At 40.2% G+C, this 16,263-nt stretch overlaps 1 pseudogene; it reads right to left on the bottom strand.

Annotated features, from left to right (window-relative positions):
- Nucleotides 1–358: 358 nt before the first annotated feature.
- On the bottom strand, nt 359–471 carry LOC145393581 (5S ribosomal RNA; annotated as a pseudogene).
- Between the last annotated feature and the right edge of the window lie 15,792 nt (nt 472–16,263).

Below are 16,263 nucleotides of genomic sequence, written 5' to 3'. Positions count from 1 at the left end.
CTGTCAAGGAAAGCACCTAACAAACATCCCCTCCCCCTCCCACTAAGAAAGACAACAATCGATTTGCAGTTTCAGGTCCCCGTTTCATTTCAAGGTGCGAGACAATTACGAGCCGCTTCACCCTGGATAAAGGAGTCGTGGTCGGGGCGTACATAAAGATTGATACATCCCTGAGTGAGGACAGGGCGGCACCAGCGCTTTCTTCAGCATGAATGGAGGGACTCAAAGAGGCTCTTCAAGATTCATTCATTCATTGCCAGACGCCATGTATCCCAAACGGGGTGGCCATGGGCTTAGAGTTAATTGTTTTACAGGGAGGGGCACTAATCCTCCACCAACCCCACTTGACACGTAGGGATGCCAACAGTATCTGGTGTTCCCAGGCTCATCCAAGTACTAACCAGACCCAACGTTGCTTAACTTCGCTGATCAGACGGGAAGCGGTGTACTCAACGTGGTATGGCCGATGGCAAGATGGTTGCCAAAATTTCATTTCTTGAAACGAATATTCACTTTTTTTTTTTTTTTTTTTTTTCACTTGTCATAAGATAGGACCGCTTCCTCCTTGATTCAGGGGGATGTGTGTTGCATTTTAATTAAGAATTTGTTTTTCATATTATACCTTGATATTTTCTTGTGTACGCTTCACAACAAGACTTCCATGTTCTTAACATATATAAAGTTCAGTAGAATAAAGACAAGTGATATCAGGAATAAACAGGGAAAAATAAGAGGATCAATAAGATTTTTTGTTTGATTTTACTTTCTTCGGACAATGTCCAAACGATGTAGACTAATTCAGCTCAAGATGGATCTCTGTGACTTAAGGAATAAGAGAATATACAGAAACAGCACCAGCACTTTATTATTTACGAGCTGACGGGCTGAAGGAGGCTACTGAGTATATCATTCCTTCGAACATTTAAAGATTTCAATTATAAGAACGTATACAGTGGGAAGCAAAAAAATAAAATAAATAAAATAAAAGTCAATACGATGATGCCTCTTCTCTTTCCTTCTTTTTTCTGTTCTTAGCTTATTCTGTTTAATTCCAGATGGCTGATACCAAGAATTATATTCCTGATCATACTCAAAAGTTTCATTTCTCATAACACAAAGTAATAATCTTGTTAAACATCGACACACACTAACCTTGGCACCATTACCTAACATGCCTAAGCACGAAGAGTAAGTAAGCACTGATTATATTTTATCGTCTCTGATTAATTTCGATTCCCAAGAAAACAAAGTAAATAAAAAGATAATAGTCTAACCACCTCTTTAACTGCATCGTCTCAAAAGAGGAAGACAAGTTAAGCATTCAGTATTATCGCCAAAGAATTAGTTCGACATAATTATCCAATTCAGATACTAAGGAGATGTTAATAAAGGCCTAATTGCTGTATTTGAAGACATGAAGACCGACCAAGCACTGAGTATTATTGCTACTTATTTATCTCGACAACATAAACATCATCCCTAAGCACGAAGCCTGAGTAAGCATTCAATTTGATCGTCATAAAATAACTTGGTCATTACTGTTGATATACTGTCTTTTGACTCATACCAACCATCAGTCAAATGACCAACATGGAGAAACTCGTTCAGTAGCCCATGTTACCTCTCTCCGCCCCCCCGGGGGGGGGGGGGACCTCTGGCACGGGTACTGTTTTCTCTCGGCTTGTCTGTTCGTTCGTTTGTCTGTTTGTTTGTCTGTTAACAACTTTACGCGAGAACTACTGGTGAGATTTGGCTAAAGTAACAGGGATGATGGGCTATGATCCTCTGATCACCTGATTAAATTGCGGGCCAAATTTTGCCAAGATCCAGACTGTAGAGTCAAAAAATGTAAAAAAAATAAATAAAAAAATAAAAATCGTTTTATTGCCATAACTCCATTTGTATTCGTCAAATCGATATAAAAGCAGAATCTAAAGGTGCGTCTTTCAAATCTGCATCCTATAACATGCCTCAGTACATCCGGGAGGATCACCCCCCAGTTAGCGGTATGAGGGTCAATGTCAGGTGGGTCGGGCCTAACACTTCAAATGGGCAGAAAATCGTCAACTTTCACCCGATTTACTCCAGACTGCATATGTGACACCTTTGACTAGATATCCTGTTGTGTTTATACGTCAGCACTAAAATGAATGCCATGGACAGGTTCGTTTTGCCTTGGGTCCGCTTCTTGTTTCTAAAGCTTTTGACAGTATGTTGCACCGTTCTCTGCTATCCAAATTCCCTAACTATTGTCTAAAACTTTGGTTCCATTGATTTCCTTTTATCTCATCCTGATTCCTTTATAACCTTCCATGGCACTAATTTTCCTATCTCTGAACGCATTGAAAGTCTCGGTGTTTCACGAACAAGGGGGAGACGGTGGCTGAATCGGTAGAGAGGCGGCCTGCAGTCCTAACGGACCCAGGATCGAATCCCGGCTGGGGCAGGGAACAGTTAAAGGATTTGAATTTCTTAAAAGCAGCCTTTCCTGATCTACCAGATGACCCGCCGACATGTCGTAAAAATACCCCCGCTAATACCAATACATCAGTCCTGTATGAGACAGCCCTACCATGTATTCAATATGGGTGGTGGGTGTCAGCGCCGAAGTGGTGACATGTGGAGGTGAAGGACTACTGGGCCTTGGGATAGCTCACTGCCCCCGAGAAATAGGCCCTGAAGCCTTTGCCCAGAGTCGGACACATTAAAAAAAAAAAAAAAAAAAAAAACTCAACTGGACCTCTCACATTAGACAAAGGGTGAAAACTGCTTCAGAGAAACTTAGATTATTGTACTGAATCCGCAACTACTTCACTGTAGAGCAGTTGGCTGTAAATTACAAGTCAAGTGCGCTCTCAGCTGGCATATCACTTACCCATGTGGAGTGGATGTGGAGAGCTTGCACTACAGCAACTGAGTAAAATTCAGAACAAAGCTATAAGAGTTATTAATAATCCTGTAATTACAAATGAACCACCTCCCCTACAAGTAAGAAGGAACGTTGGCTCCTTATTATTATTTTACAGATACTCTTAAAGCAAATGCTCAGACCAAGTTGCATACACTGTGCCACCTCTCCACGCCTTACCCCGTGCTACCCGGGCGTCTGCTAACCCTCATGATTGAACTGTCAGATTGCCGTATTTCAGAACTTCTGCTTGTCAAAATTCTGTTATTACCAGAACTGCATTTCTTTGGAACTCGCTTCCCCGGGATAGTTTCTCCCCATACTTCAACCTATAGCAGTTCAAGTCCAACTGTTAGATTTTCTAATAGCGGAGGACACCTGTAATCTTGTGTACGGATTATCTTTTTTTATCTGATTTATTTTTCAGTCCTCTGTTCATCGTTATCTAAAAAAATAACACAGTAGTTAAAATGATAATAAAATCGCCCCAAAGCAGGAAGACTGACTAACTATAAGTTTGATTGAAGTCTTAGCCCAACACGCTCCAAACAAGACAACTGATTAATGATCGTATTAGATTAACTTCAGCATCATTTTCTATCAGGTCTGAAACCAAAGGATGTAAATAGTCTAGTCCCTCTTTAAGAACATCGACCCAAAACACGACGACTGAGTAAGCACTGAGTATTATGGCCAGAGATTAAATTCGCCTTCATTAACCCAACACAGGAATTCGCCGACATATTTATGATCGACGCAAAACATTAAGACTGATTAAGTACTGAGTATTATAGACACAGATTAACTTCGACATCCTACTCTACCCTAGCATCCTAAAATATGAAGACTGCGTATTATCCCCAGCAGACAAAGTTCGATAATTATCATATCACGATAGCATAAGGCAAGAAGGTATGAATAACATCACACAATCAAGAACAGTACCTCATTCAGCCCGTGGACGCATTTCTCACATTATTTTTGTTTCCTCCTGACTAATTTAATCGGCTTACGATGAACTTTTTGTAATTATGGATTTTCTTATTTGAATACACTGGTAAAATAGCTGCTAGAACAAAGAAAATGGAGGCTACCCGGATTCAAGGGGGTGTATCATCACCAGCATCATAATCCAGCAACACAGAAGTCAGGAGTTATAAATACCATCAACCTTTCTTTTGCTTTATTGCCCCAAAACACAATGATTAAGTTAGCGTTAAGTATTATCGCTAAAGAGTAACTTCGACATTATGCCACACCACAGAAATTAAGATGCTGATATGCTCGCTCCAGACCTCGACAATTCATTAAGCAATAGACTGATCACAATCTTAAATTCAGAAGATACAATAACTGAGAGGGTTTTTACGTATAATATCCACAGCTTAACATCAGTATTATTATCCAGCACAGAAGGCAGAAGTAGCCTACTCTAGTCCTCTCTCTACACTGCAGTGCCCCAAGACACGCAGATTGAGTCACCATTATGTATTATCACTACAGATTCGACTCTGCAAAAATCAGAAGCTATACTAGGAAATACTATCTCTCCCAGAACGGTAGAGATTGATAAAGCATGAGTCTCACTGAAATCTTAGCCTAACATCTCACCTCGACGAACGATTTGGCATTCAAGTATCATCAGCATAAATTAACCCGGATATCATTTTCTAACAGAGGATATAAACAATCTTACTCAGCAATTGAATGCATCATCCCAAAGCCGAAATACTGATTAAGCATTAAGTATCATCGTCATAAGTAAGTTTCAACATCATCATTCAACGCAGAAATAATGGATATAAGAATGTAATCGCTCCAAAACAAGACTGAGTAAGCATTTCGTTTTATCGTCATTACCTCGGGCATCAATAATCCAATAAAGAAGTCAGAAAGTTTAAATAGCCTCATCACAAAAGAAGAAGACGAGTAAGCATCGTGCATTATCGATAGAGGTTACCGGATTATCTTCGACATCATATTCACTCACTCTAAAATGCGAAGGCTGATTAAGAAGTATATTATTGATATAACCTAAACGTCGCCATCATGATCAAATACAGATGTCTATCCATCCATCCATCATCCAATCCTACATTACACCAAGAGGAGCTTAAGAGCCCGGGCCTAGGCAATTGGTCCCGACATACAAAATGAGAGTGACCAGCCCCACTCATCCCTGAGTGCCATTAAATGAGCAATTAACCCCAGCCACCCCATGTATATAAACCTTCACCGGCTCAATCTGATTGGAGGGCAATAATTACTCACTAATCCACCAGGCGCCAAAATTTGGTTATATGGTTGCCAGGCAGCGTAGTAAATGGTTTCCTGGTGGAGAAAGAAAGACAAAAGGATGGAAGGAAAGAGGGATGGAGGAGAGGAAAGGGCAGACACCCGACAGCATCACTACATCGAGTGAGTGGATGGTGAGCGCCCCACCTACGAAAGATACAGATGTCGAAAGTTATAAATAGCATCAGTCCCTCTTTATCAATATGCATAGGAAGACAACAGATAGGGCGGAGGGGAGGGGGCACAGAAATTTGTGTGGTGAAAGATTAAGATCAAAGCCTTTCTATCCAGATAAACTGATGGGGGGTGATTAAGTTCTTATCAGTATTGGATTGGGACAGATATATTCTTGCTTCCGAAGGGATAATTTAATCATCGGCTACCGGAGAATAACTCACCTTTAAAATCCTCGCTCACTGCCACAAAGAAGTCAGACTGCTGCCCTTTCGTGTGCTAAAGATGAAGCCAGAAGATAAAGATGAAGTTAAGATTCCAGGGATGGTAATAATGAAGAAAGGGAGGTAAGAGAATGAAGCTGTGTGATAAGAGAAGAAATGAGAGAGAGAGAGAGAGAGAGAGAGAGAGAGAGAGAGAGAGAGAGAGAGAGAAATGGAATAGGGCAATTAAGATGGGAAAGAGAGAGCAGAGCTAAAAAAAAAATAGTGAAAGAGAGAGAGAGAGAGAGACTTGGGCAAGTAAGGAAAGAGAAAGAGAGCAGAGCTAAAAAAAAGAATGCAAAGGGAGAGAGAGAGAGAGAGAGAGAGAGAGACAGACAGACAGACAGACAGACAGACAGACAAACAGACAGACAGACAGACAGAAATGGAATAGGGCAATTGAGAAAAGAGAAAGAGAGAGCAGGGCTAAACAAAATAGCAAGAGAGAGAGAGAGAGAGAGAGAGCAAGGATCTCTCTCCACCTCAGCCTCCACACAACAAAGGAGCGAGCCGGGAGCAAGGTACGACCATTGCTTATACCTGTACGACCACAGTCTCTGCCATTGCCTAGCCTCCTGTCATCACCATCATTACTACCAGTACCATAAATATCATCACAACCACCAACACTCATCATAGCCATCACCACATTATCATCGGTCGTCTTGAACAGTACGACTAATTATAGATATGTAACTTTCTCCTATCAGTCTTTCCTATGAAATTTCCATGTCAGTTTTTCCAAGCTTCATGGTGGTTTTTCTCACTATTTCCTGCCAGTTTTAACTGGAGGGTTTGGAGGCGGGGGGAGCTTCTTGCTTTACTATCCTTATCCTTCAGCATGTAGAATCAGATCTCGTGGTCACAGTCTACATTGTAACAAACAGCCTCGAAAGGACCATAAGGTCTGTAACTGTTTGCTTTCCTTTGTTCTCCTTTGTACACCACTGCTATCTCTGTTCTTTAGCCTAAGCTACCTCCGCTACCATCACACAAATTGTTATCAACCTTTTAAATTATAATCATCATCACTCTCACCAAAACCTCGACTACCACGATTATTATCATAGCCGGAACTATCATCCCATTTCACCATCAACTGTACTGCTCCAAACACCACCTCTTCCATTACTGAGGTTGTTACTACCATCGCAAACACTTCCACCAGTACCATCACAGCAATTATCACGAGTATCATCATCAGTTCTCAAGCACTAACGCAACCCCAACCATAACTATTAAAATAGCACTCACCGTTAATTACACAGCTACCAATACCACAACTACCATCACAACGCATACCGCGACAATCATCATCAATCCTCCAGCACTACCACAACCCCCACCATAACCAGTACCATAGCACTCACCGTTAATAACACTGCTACCAATACCACAACCACAATCACAACGCCTACCACGACAATTATCAATACTCCAGCACTACCACAACCCCCACCATAACCAGTCCTGTCAATAACATTACTACTGACACCACAAACTACCACCACTTCCAAAAACACAACTATTATCGCAAGTCAAACTCCCAAACCACCTTCAGTGCCACAAATATTTCCAAAGCTATCACCAACAGGTTTGCTATGAAAGCACTTTGTAAAATAAATTTTCTGTGATAACGTCTTGTTTTCTAACTTTCGCTTATTCTGTTCAGTTTGTGTGGGATCAAATTAAATGGAGTGGTAAAAGAGGATCATAGTTTATCCAGACACCTTGGGTCATCTCCCTTAAGCTGAATTGATACTGTCTAATAAATAAAAAAGAAAGAAACCGGGAAAAAAAGTAATTCTATTGAAAGGATCATGACAAGCCGTTATAATTATATCGAGTTTCGCTCTAATGATACGGCAACAACACGCTGTGTCACAACCTTTCACTCTGAGTTCGTCTTTCACAGCATATATTAATTTTACTGTCCCCGCAAGCTTTCATTGTGACTGAATAAAGCTTTCATTTACTTCCTCATTACTCGGGTGACCTCCTACGGTGGAAAACAATCGTCTGGCTGCAGATAGAGAAATGTAAAAAAAAAAAAAAAAAATGTCGAACCGAGGAGACTAACGTAGAGAGGTCCTTCCTGAGCTTACTAAAATAATCTGACAGTAATATGAACACAACAGAAGCTGTAAGGTTTGGTGTTAGTTGTTCTCGCTCTTTCAGTCAGAAACTGTCCTTAATCCCTGAACCACTGTGACTTCTCTTTCCCTCTCGTTCATCCTCCAGACAGTAGTATTTACCTCAGAGGTGACATTTAGAACTACAGGGGTAAAATCTATCCTTAAATAACCCTTTAATCCTTTGGCTGCGAAGGATCTATCTTAGATTTTATTTCGACTAACGACGGTCTTGCAATGTTCAAGATAACATGGCACCAGAGATATTATATGTATCATAATCAACGTTCTGGTTCTGGCATATATATATATATATATATATATATATATATATATATATATATATATATATATATATATATATATATATATATATATATATATATATATATATATATATTCCAGCTACACAGGCCGACTTTATTCAGCAGACACCAACTTACTGCAGCCAAACGGATAACTAACAGCGATTCCTCTAAAGCTGAATTAAATAATCTTCGGCAGGGAAGAATAAAAGAATTAATCAAAATCGTTACCCCAGGGCTGAATGAGTTAAGCTGAACTTCTCATCTCCAGTGCTGTCAAGAGAAACACTACGCTAACACATCCACCACCACCAGTATCACTTTTAACACTTTCACGAACACAACAACTACCACTACTCACACCTTCGCCACCACAATGTTTACAACTAAAGTTCCTACCATGCCTAATATCTTCGCACCTTTACTATCTTCAAGCACAACAACTCCAAACCTCGTTACCACTTGCACCACCACTTTTATTTCCACCAGCTCCTCAGCTACCAAATCCACCACCACAACCACACCAACCATGACAACCATCCCATACTTTTACCACCATGATCATCACTACAACTCCTATTTGCACTACCACCTCAACATCAGCTACCACTCCCACGACCAGACTTCCAGCTCAACTGTTACAACTATTACACATATCACTGCAACATCCGATCTTTATCACAATGACCTCTCACTACCACCACCTTGTAACATTTCCAACCACCTCACCATTCTTACCACCACACCACCACAGCTCTTACCACTACCAGCACCACCACCACTACCACCACCAATTTAACCTCCACCATCTCCCAAGTTAGCCGCCAAAACCACCACCCACTCCTATTTTGGGAGCACCGAACCAAGAGATCCAAACTTCCAAGATTATGCTTATCAGAAACTCAGGGTATTCCTTATTTCCCAAGGAGACACCTTAAAGATAGGAGGGAGATAACAGATTGACTCATCTTGGTTCTCGACAGCAGGAGAAAGGTAAAATAGCTGCTAGAACAAACAAACAGGAGGCTATCCGGAAAAAGGGGTTGTATCATCAAAAGCACCATAATCCAGCTACACAGAAGTCAGAAGTTATAAATACCATCAACCTCTCTTTGATTTTATCGCCCCAAAACACAGTGATGAAGTTAGCATTAAGTGCTATCTCTAAAGAGTAATTTCGACATTATACTCCACCACAGAAATTAAAATGCTGATATGCTCGCTCCAGAACATGATTAATCATTTAGCAAAAGTTCGATCACAATCTTATATCAAGGAAATTGTATAACTGAGAGGGTATTTACTATAATATGCACAGCTTATCATCAATGTTATCCAGCACAGAAGTCAGTAGTACTCTAATCCTCATCTACATGTCACTGCCCCAAGACATACAGATTAAGTCAGCATTATCACTACAGATTCAACTCGACAGAAATATAAAAAAAAAAAGCTATGGTAGTTAATACTATCTCTCATCAAACTGTAGAAATTGATAAAGCATGAGTCTGACTGTAGTCTTAGACTAACATCTCTTACTTCGCCGAACGATTAGGCATTTACATATCATCACCATAAATTTAACCGGACATCATTTTCTGACACACAGGATATAAACAACCTTACTACCCAGTTGAATGCATCATCCCAAAGTCATAATACTGATTAAAAATTAAGTATCATCGTCAAAAGAGCCAACATCATCATCCAACACAGAAATAATTAAGATGATAACATAATCGCTCCAAAACTAGACTGAGTAAGCATTTAATATTATCGTCATTACTTCGGGCATCAGTAATCCAATACAAACAACAGAAAGTTTCGATAGCCTCAACATAAAAGAAGACTGAGTAAACATCGTGCATTATCGAAAGAGATTATCAGATTATCTTCGGCATTATAACCCCTTACCCTCCTAAGCGAAGGCTAATTAAGAAGTATATTGTAGACATAACATTAACCTCGCCATCATGATCCAATTCAGGTGTCAAAAGTTATAAATATCATCAATCCCTCTTTATCAACATACATAGTAAGACATCAGTTAGGGGGGAGGGGAGGGGGCAACGAAATTTGTGTGTGCTGTGAGATTGAGATCGAAGCCTCTCTATCCAGATAAACTGATGGGGGTGATTAGGTTCTTATCAGTGCTGGATTGGGACAGATACATTCCTGCTTCCGCGGGAATGATTTAATCATCGGCTACCGGAAAATAACTCGCCTTTAAAAACATAGCTCGCCCCCACTGCTGCCCTCTCGTGTGCTAAAGATGCGGCCAGAAGATAAAAGATGAATTTAAGATGCCAGGGATGCTAATAAAAAAAAAAATAAAGATGGAGATAAGAGAATGGAGATGTGAGACGAAAGAAGAAATATGAGATAGATAAATACACACACACACACACACACACACACACACACACACACACACACACACACAGAATAGGGCAATTAAGAAAAGAGAAAGAGAGCAGAGCTAAAAAAAATAAAAAAAATGAGAGAGAGAGAGAGAGAGAGAGAGAGCAAGGATCTCTCTCCACCTCAGCCTCCACACCACAAAGGAGCGAGCCGGGAGCGAGGTACGATCTTTGCTTATACCTGTACGACCACAGCCTCTGCCATTGCCTAGCCTCCTGTCATCACCATCACTACTACCAACACCATAAATATTATCCCAACCACAAAACACGCATCACAGCCATCATCACAACTATCATCATCAGTTACGTTAACAATACGACTAATTCCACGACCGCTATTGCTGTTCTTTCGCCTAAGCTACCACAACTACCATCACAAAAATTGTCATCAATCACTTCAGCTATTATCATCATCACTAGCACCAAAACCTTAACTACCATTATTATTATCACGGAACTGTCATCCCGTATCACCATCAACTACACTGCTTGAAACATCACTTCTTCCATCCCTGAGGTTGCTACTACCATCGCAAACACGGCCACCAATACCACAACTACCATCACAGCAATTGCCACGAGTATCATCACCAGTTCTCAAGCAGTACGACAACCCCCGCCATAACCATTACCATAACACTCACTGTTTATAACACATCCTACCAGTACCACAACTAGCATCACAACGACTACAACGACAATCATCATCAATCCTCCAGCACTACCACAACCCCCACCATAACAAATACTGTCAATAACACTACTGCTAACACCACAAACTGCCACCACTTCCAGAAACACAGTTATTATCGCCAAACTCCCAAACCTCCTTCAGTGCCAAAGATATTCCCAAATGCTATCAATAACTGTTTTTTTTATGAAAGAAATTTTAAAACTAGAACCCAGCCCCCAGGGAGGAATCGCATCAACCACTAGGCGATACATACATAGTGCGGCTCGGAATATGGCCTTGACCTTGACCTGTACTTTCACCAATATCGAACTCGTAGGATATTTTCATCCCTGCTACACACCTAATATTTTGTGATGATATCTTGAGCCGTTGCGAAGCTATCGTGGTAACAGACACACAGACCTTGACCTACTTTCACCAATTTCAAACTCGTAGGAGATTTTCATTCTTATTACACACCTGTAAAATTTTGTGATGATATCTCGAGCGGTTGCGAAGTTATCATCCTAACAGACACACAGGCACACAGACAGACAGACAGACAGACAAACTGAAAACTATCCTCGTAGGAGATTTTCATTCCAACTAAACACCTGTAAAATTTTGTGATGATATCTTGAACGGTTGCGAAGTTATCGTGCTAACAGACACACAGACACACAGACAAATTGAAAAAGACTACCAGCTTCGCTATCGCGGTTGGTATTCACTTTTCTGTGGAAACGACTTGTTTTCTTCTAACTTTCTATTATTCAGTCCAGTTTGTGTTGGATCAAATGAAATGAAGTGGTAAAAGAGGACCATAATTAATCCACAGACCTTAAGTCATCTCCCTTAAGCTGAATGATATTGTCTAATATATAATTTAAAAAATGGGGGAGGGGGAAGAAAAAAAAAAACGTCATTGAAAGGATCATTACGAGCCATGATAAATATATTATGTTTCGCTCTAAAGAACTGCAACGAAGAGCTGTGTCAACCATTCAGCCCGAGTTCGTCTTTCACAGTATATATTATTTTTGCTGTTCCCAGATTTCATTGTGATCAGGGGAGACTTTCGAGCCAGAAGTCTTGAATTAAGATTTCATTTACTTCCTCACTATTAGGGTAACCTGCTACGGTGCAAAACAATCCTCTGGTTGCAGAAAAAAAAATGTCAGACTAAAGAGATTAACGTTCAGAGGTCCTGAGGGTAATAAAATCGTTTGACAGTAATATGAACAAACACAAGTTTTGGGGTTTGGTGTTAGTTGCTTCTAGCTCTTTCAGTCAGAGACCGTTCTTAATCCCAGCACCACTGTGACTTCTCGTTCCCTCTCATTTACCCTTCAGATAATTTTATCTAGCTCAGATGTGCCACTTAGAACTGCAGGGGTAAGATCTACCATTGAGTAACCCTTTAATCCTTTGGCTGCCAAGGATCTATCTTGCATGTTATTTCAACTAATGACGGACTTGCAATGTTTAAGAGAACATGGCATCAGAAATGTTTTATTTATCATAATCAACGTCCTGACACACACACACACACACACACACACACACACACACACACACACACACACATATATATATATATATATATATATATATATATATATATATATATATAAGAAGCCTCTGTGGTACAGTGGTAAAGTGTGAGTTTTCGTTCACTGAAGAACGAGGGTTCGCGCCCCGCCAGAGTAATAAACTTTGGTAGCGTTCTTCTGGCCACGTACTAAATGGCGAACATCAGGGGTGCTGTGGTTGAACCAGTGTCGCATACTATAAAGTATGCTTGCACCCAGTCGGCTTGTGCGGGCCGATTACACTTGGTTCACAGACTACACACACATCCAAAGCCACTCCAACACAACAATTACACTTACAAGCACTTCTCACCATACATACAATCTCTCCTAGACAGCCGAAGCCACTTGGTAGAGATAAATTGGCTGTATCGTCCCCACTTCGGTAGGGATAGGCCGGTCCTGCAGTGGACACTCAAACGGCTGATGATATATGTATATATATATATATATATATATATATATATATATATATATATATATATATATATATATTCCAGTTGCACAGGCCGAATTTATTCAGCCTACAGAAACTTACTGCAGCAAAAGGAATAACTGACAGAGAGTCTTCCAAAGCTCCTAAGATTAACCACCACTACCACCACCCTCCCCTAAGTTGAGAGCACCTAATCGAGAGATCTAAACTTCCAGTATTAGGCTAATCAGACTAGGGCAGTTCTTATTTCCCATGAAGAGGCTTTGAAGATAGGAGGGAGATAACAGATTGATTCATCCTGGTTCTCGACAGCTGTTAGATCCATGAAGCCTGATTGGTTTCTTCCTCAGAATTTAAAGGCGATCAGAGGACGGTGTTAGATTATCCTGCTTGTCTAAATTTTCAGCATCTCAAGTTTCGGCCGTTTGAGTTAGCGGTTTTGAGTTGTTCCGAGAGAATGAGAAGGAGGGAAGGTGCTGGAATTACATGAAACTGCAGATTCTGGAAATTCCTGGGGTTCTCCGAGTAGGACACATTGCTCCCTAAGTTGATCAACCACACAACGGTATAGGACTCTTGGTTGGCAACACTGCACTCACAGGAAAGCTAGCATAATATTAACAGCAAGCTGATTTGTTTTCTAATATAATGGACACTGTACGATCAGAGTGTGCCTATTTGGCTTATATATATATATATATATATATATATATATATATATATATATATATATATATATATATATATATATATATATATATATATATATATATATATATATATATATATATATATATATCCCATTGGAGCCTAGTGTCCCGAGTATTAGACAGAACTGGGATTTTTCAAGTCTTTATAAAGTAGGGAACCCCCGGGTAGGGACCTATGAGCTTTGAGACTATGAGCTGATAGGCGGAGGGCGGTACGCATAGTACCCTCCCAGTGCAATGCCTCTCCCAGCACCCCTTGGATCCAATAGGCTAATGACTGGTAAATCCATCAGTCTCTTTAACCCATTGGAGCCCAGTGTCCCGAGTATTGGACAGAACTGGGATTTTTCAAGTCTTTATAAAGTAGGGAACCCCCGGGTAGGGACATATGAGTTTCGCGACTATGAGCTGATAGGCGGAGGGTGGTACGCGTAGTATCCTCCCAGTGCAATGCCTCGCCCAGCACCCCTAGGATCTAATGGGAAATATATATATATATATATATATATATATATATATATATATATATATATATATATATATATATATATATATATATATACCGTGGGGCCTCTGTGGTATAGTGGTAAAGTGTGCATTTTAGTACACTGAAGAACGAGGGTTCGCGCCCCTCCAGGGTAAAAAAAACTTTGGGAGCGTTCTTCAGGCAACGTACTACTTTGGCGGACACAAGGAGTGCTGTGGATGAACCAGTGTCACATACTGTAAAGTATCCTTACACCCAGTTGGCTTGCTCGAGCAGATTACACTTGGTTCACAGACTACACACACATCCAAAGCCATTCCAACACAACAATTACGCTTACAGGCACTTCACACCCTACATACAATCTCTACCAGACAGCCTAAGCCACTTGGTAGAGATACATTGGCTGTATCGTCCCCACTTCGGTAGGGATAGGCCAGGCCGGCAGTGGACACTCAAACGGCTGATGAGATGAGATGAGATATTTACCGTACCACGTAATGAGTTAAATTACGGCTTATACAGACACACAAACAATATATATATATATATATATATATATATATATATATATATATATATATATATATATATATATATATATATATATATATTGTTATTGTATATATATTAAATAACAGAACAGAGGAAGGAAAAACAAATTAAAAAAAAAGTCCATACAACAGATTACTCGCGTCCTCCATTCATAAAAAGTCTGTAACAGTTGGACTTGAACAGCTGCATGTTGAAGTTCTGGGGGAAACAACTCTGGGGAAGCGAGTTTCAGAAAGATGCAGTTTGGGGAATAAAAGAATTCTGATAGGCATGAGTTCTGCAATATGACTGTGTGACATTCCAGCCATGAATGCTACCAGACCCGTGTAGCACGAGGGAAGGCACGGAGAGGTGGCACAATGGACGCAACTTCGTCTGAGCATTTGTCATAAAAAAATCTGTAAAATAATGCAAGGGAGGCATCATTCATTCTTACTTGTAGGGGTAGTAGTTTACAGTATTTGTAATAGGAAGGTTATTAATAATTCCAGCAGCATTGTTTTGAATGATGTCTAGTTGTTTTAGTACAACCTCTATACATCCATTCTAGAACTGAGAGTGCACATGACTCCTATAAATGATAGCAGACTGCTCGTCAGTGATAAAGCTTTGGACTCTACAATAATCCAGGTTTCACTGAGGAGGTTATAGTAAGTGATCTGACATGAGAGGTCCAGCTGGGGCCATTATTAAGTGAAACACCGAGAATTTCAATACTTTTGGAGATGGGAATATTAGTCACACTGAAGGAAATATACAAATCTAGCAATATCTGTCTATTAATAAACTGTAAATATTTGGTTTTCCTGTCATTAAATAAGAAAAGGTTATTTTGTCCCCATTCAGTGATCTATTAATTTTGATTTGTGGAGATGGCCGCAGTGAGTTGTGAGTTAGAGATGTTAAACTTTGTAAATGGGTGTTTGAATGTGAATGAACTGTGAAGTGCTGAGTCATCTGCATATGAATGGATGGGATTGTGGGTGACAGATAAGAGATCATTAATATGACCTAGGAATAGGGTTGGCACCAGACCTGATCCTTGTGGCACGCCGGCGTCGAGTGGAAATTGGAATATACATCATCTACTTATCTTTCTGTCGCTGAGATATGAGGAAAGCAGTGAAACAAAAAACTTAGGTCATTAGCATGGGAGTTTGGATGGCAGGGAACGGTGCCAAACTCTATCGAAAGCTTTAGAAATATCAAGGGCTACTGCATGAGTTTCTTCATGTTGGTCAATTGATTGACGGATGGTATGAGTCAGGAGATCGTGTATATCAGTGGTGGATCATTCGTGGCAAAAATCA

Source organism: Coenobita brevimanus, chromosome 24, assembly GCF_032717465.1.
Source record: "Coenobita brevimanus isolate Jiangsu-jjx chromosome 24, ASM3271746v2, whole genome shotgun sequence".
NCBI classification, from domain to species: domain Eukaryota; kingdom Metazoa; phylum Arthropoda; class Malacostraca; order Decapoda; family Coenobitidae; genus Coenobita; species Coenobita brevimanus.
This window is presented reverse-complemented; position numbering and strand designations above follow the sequence as displayed.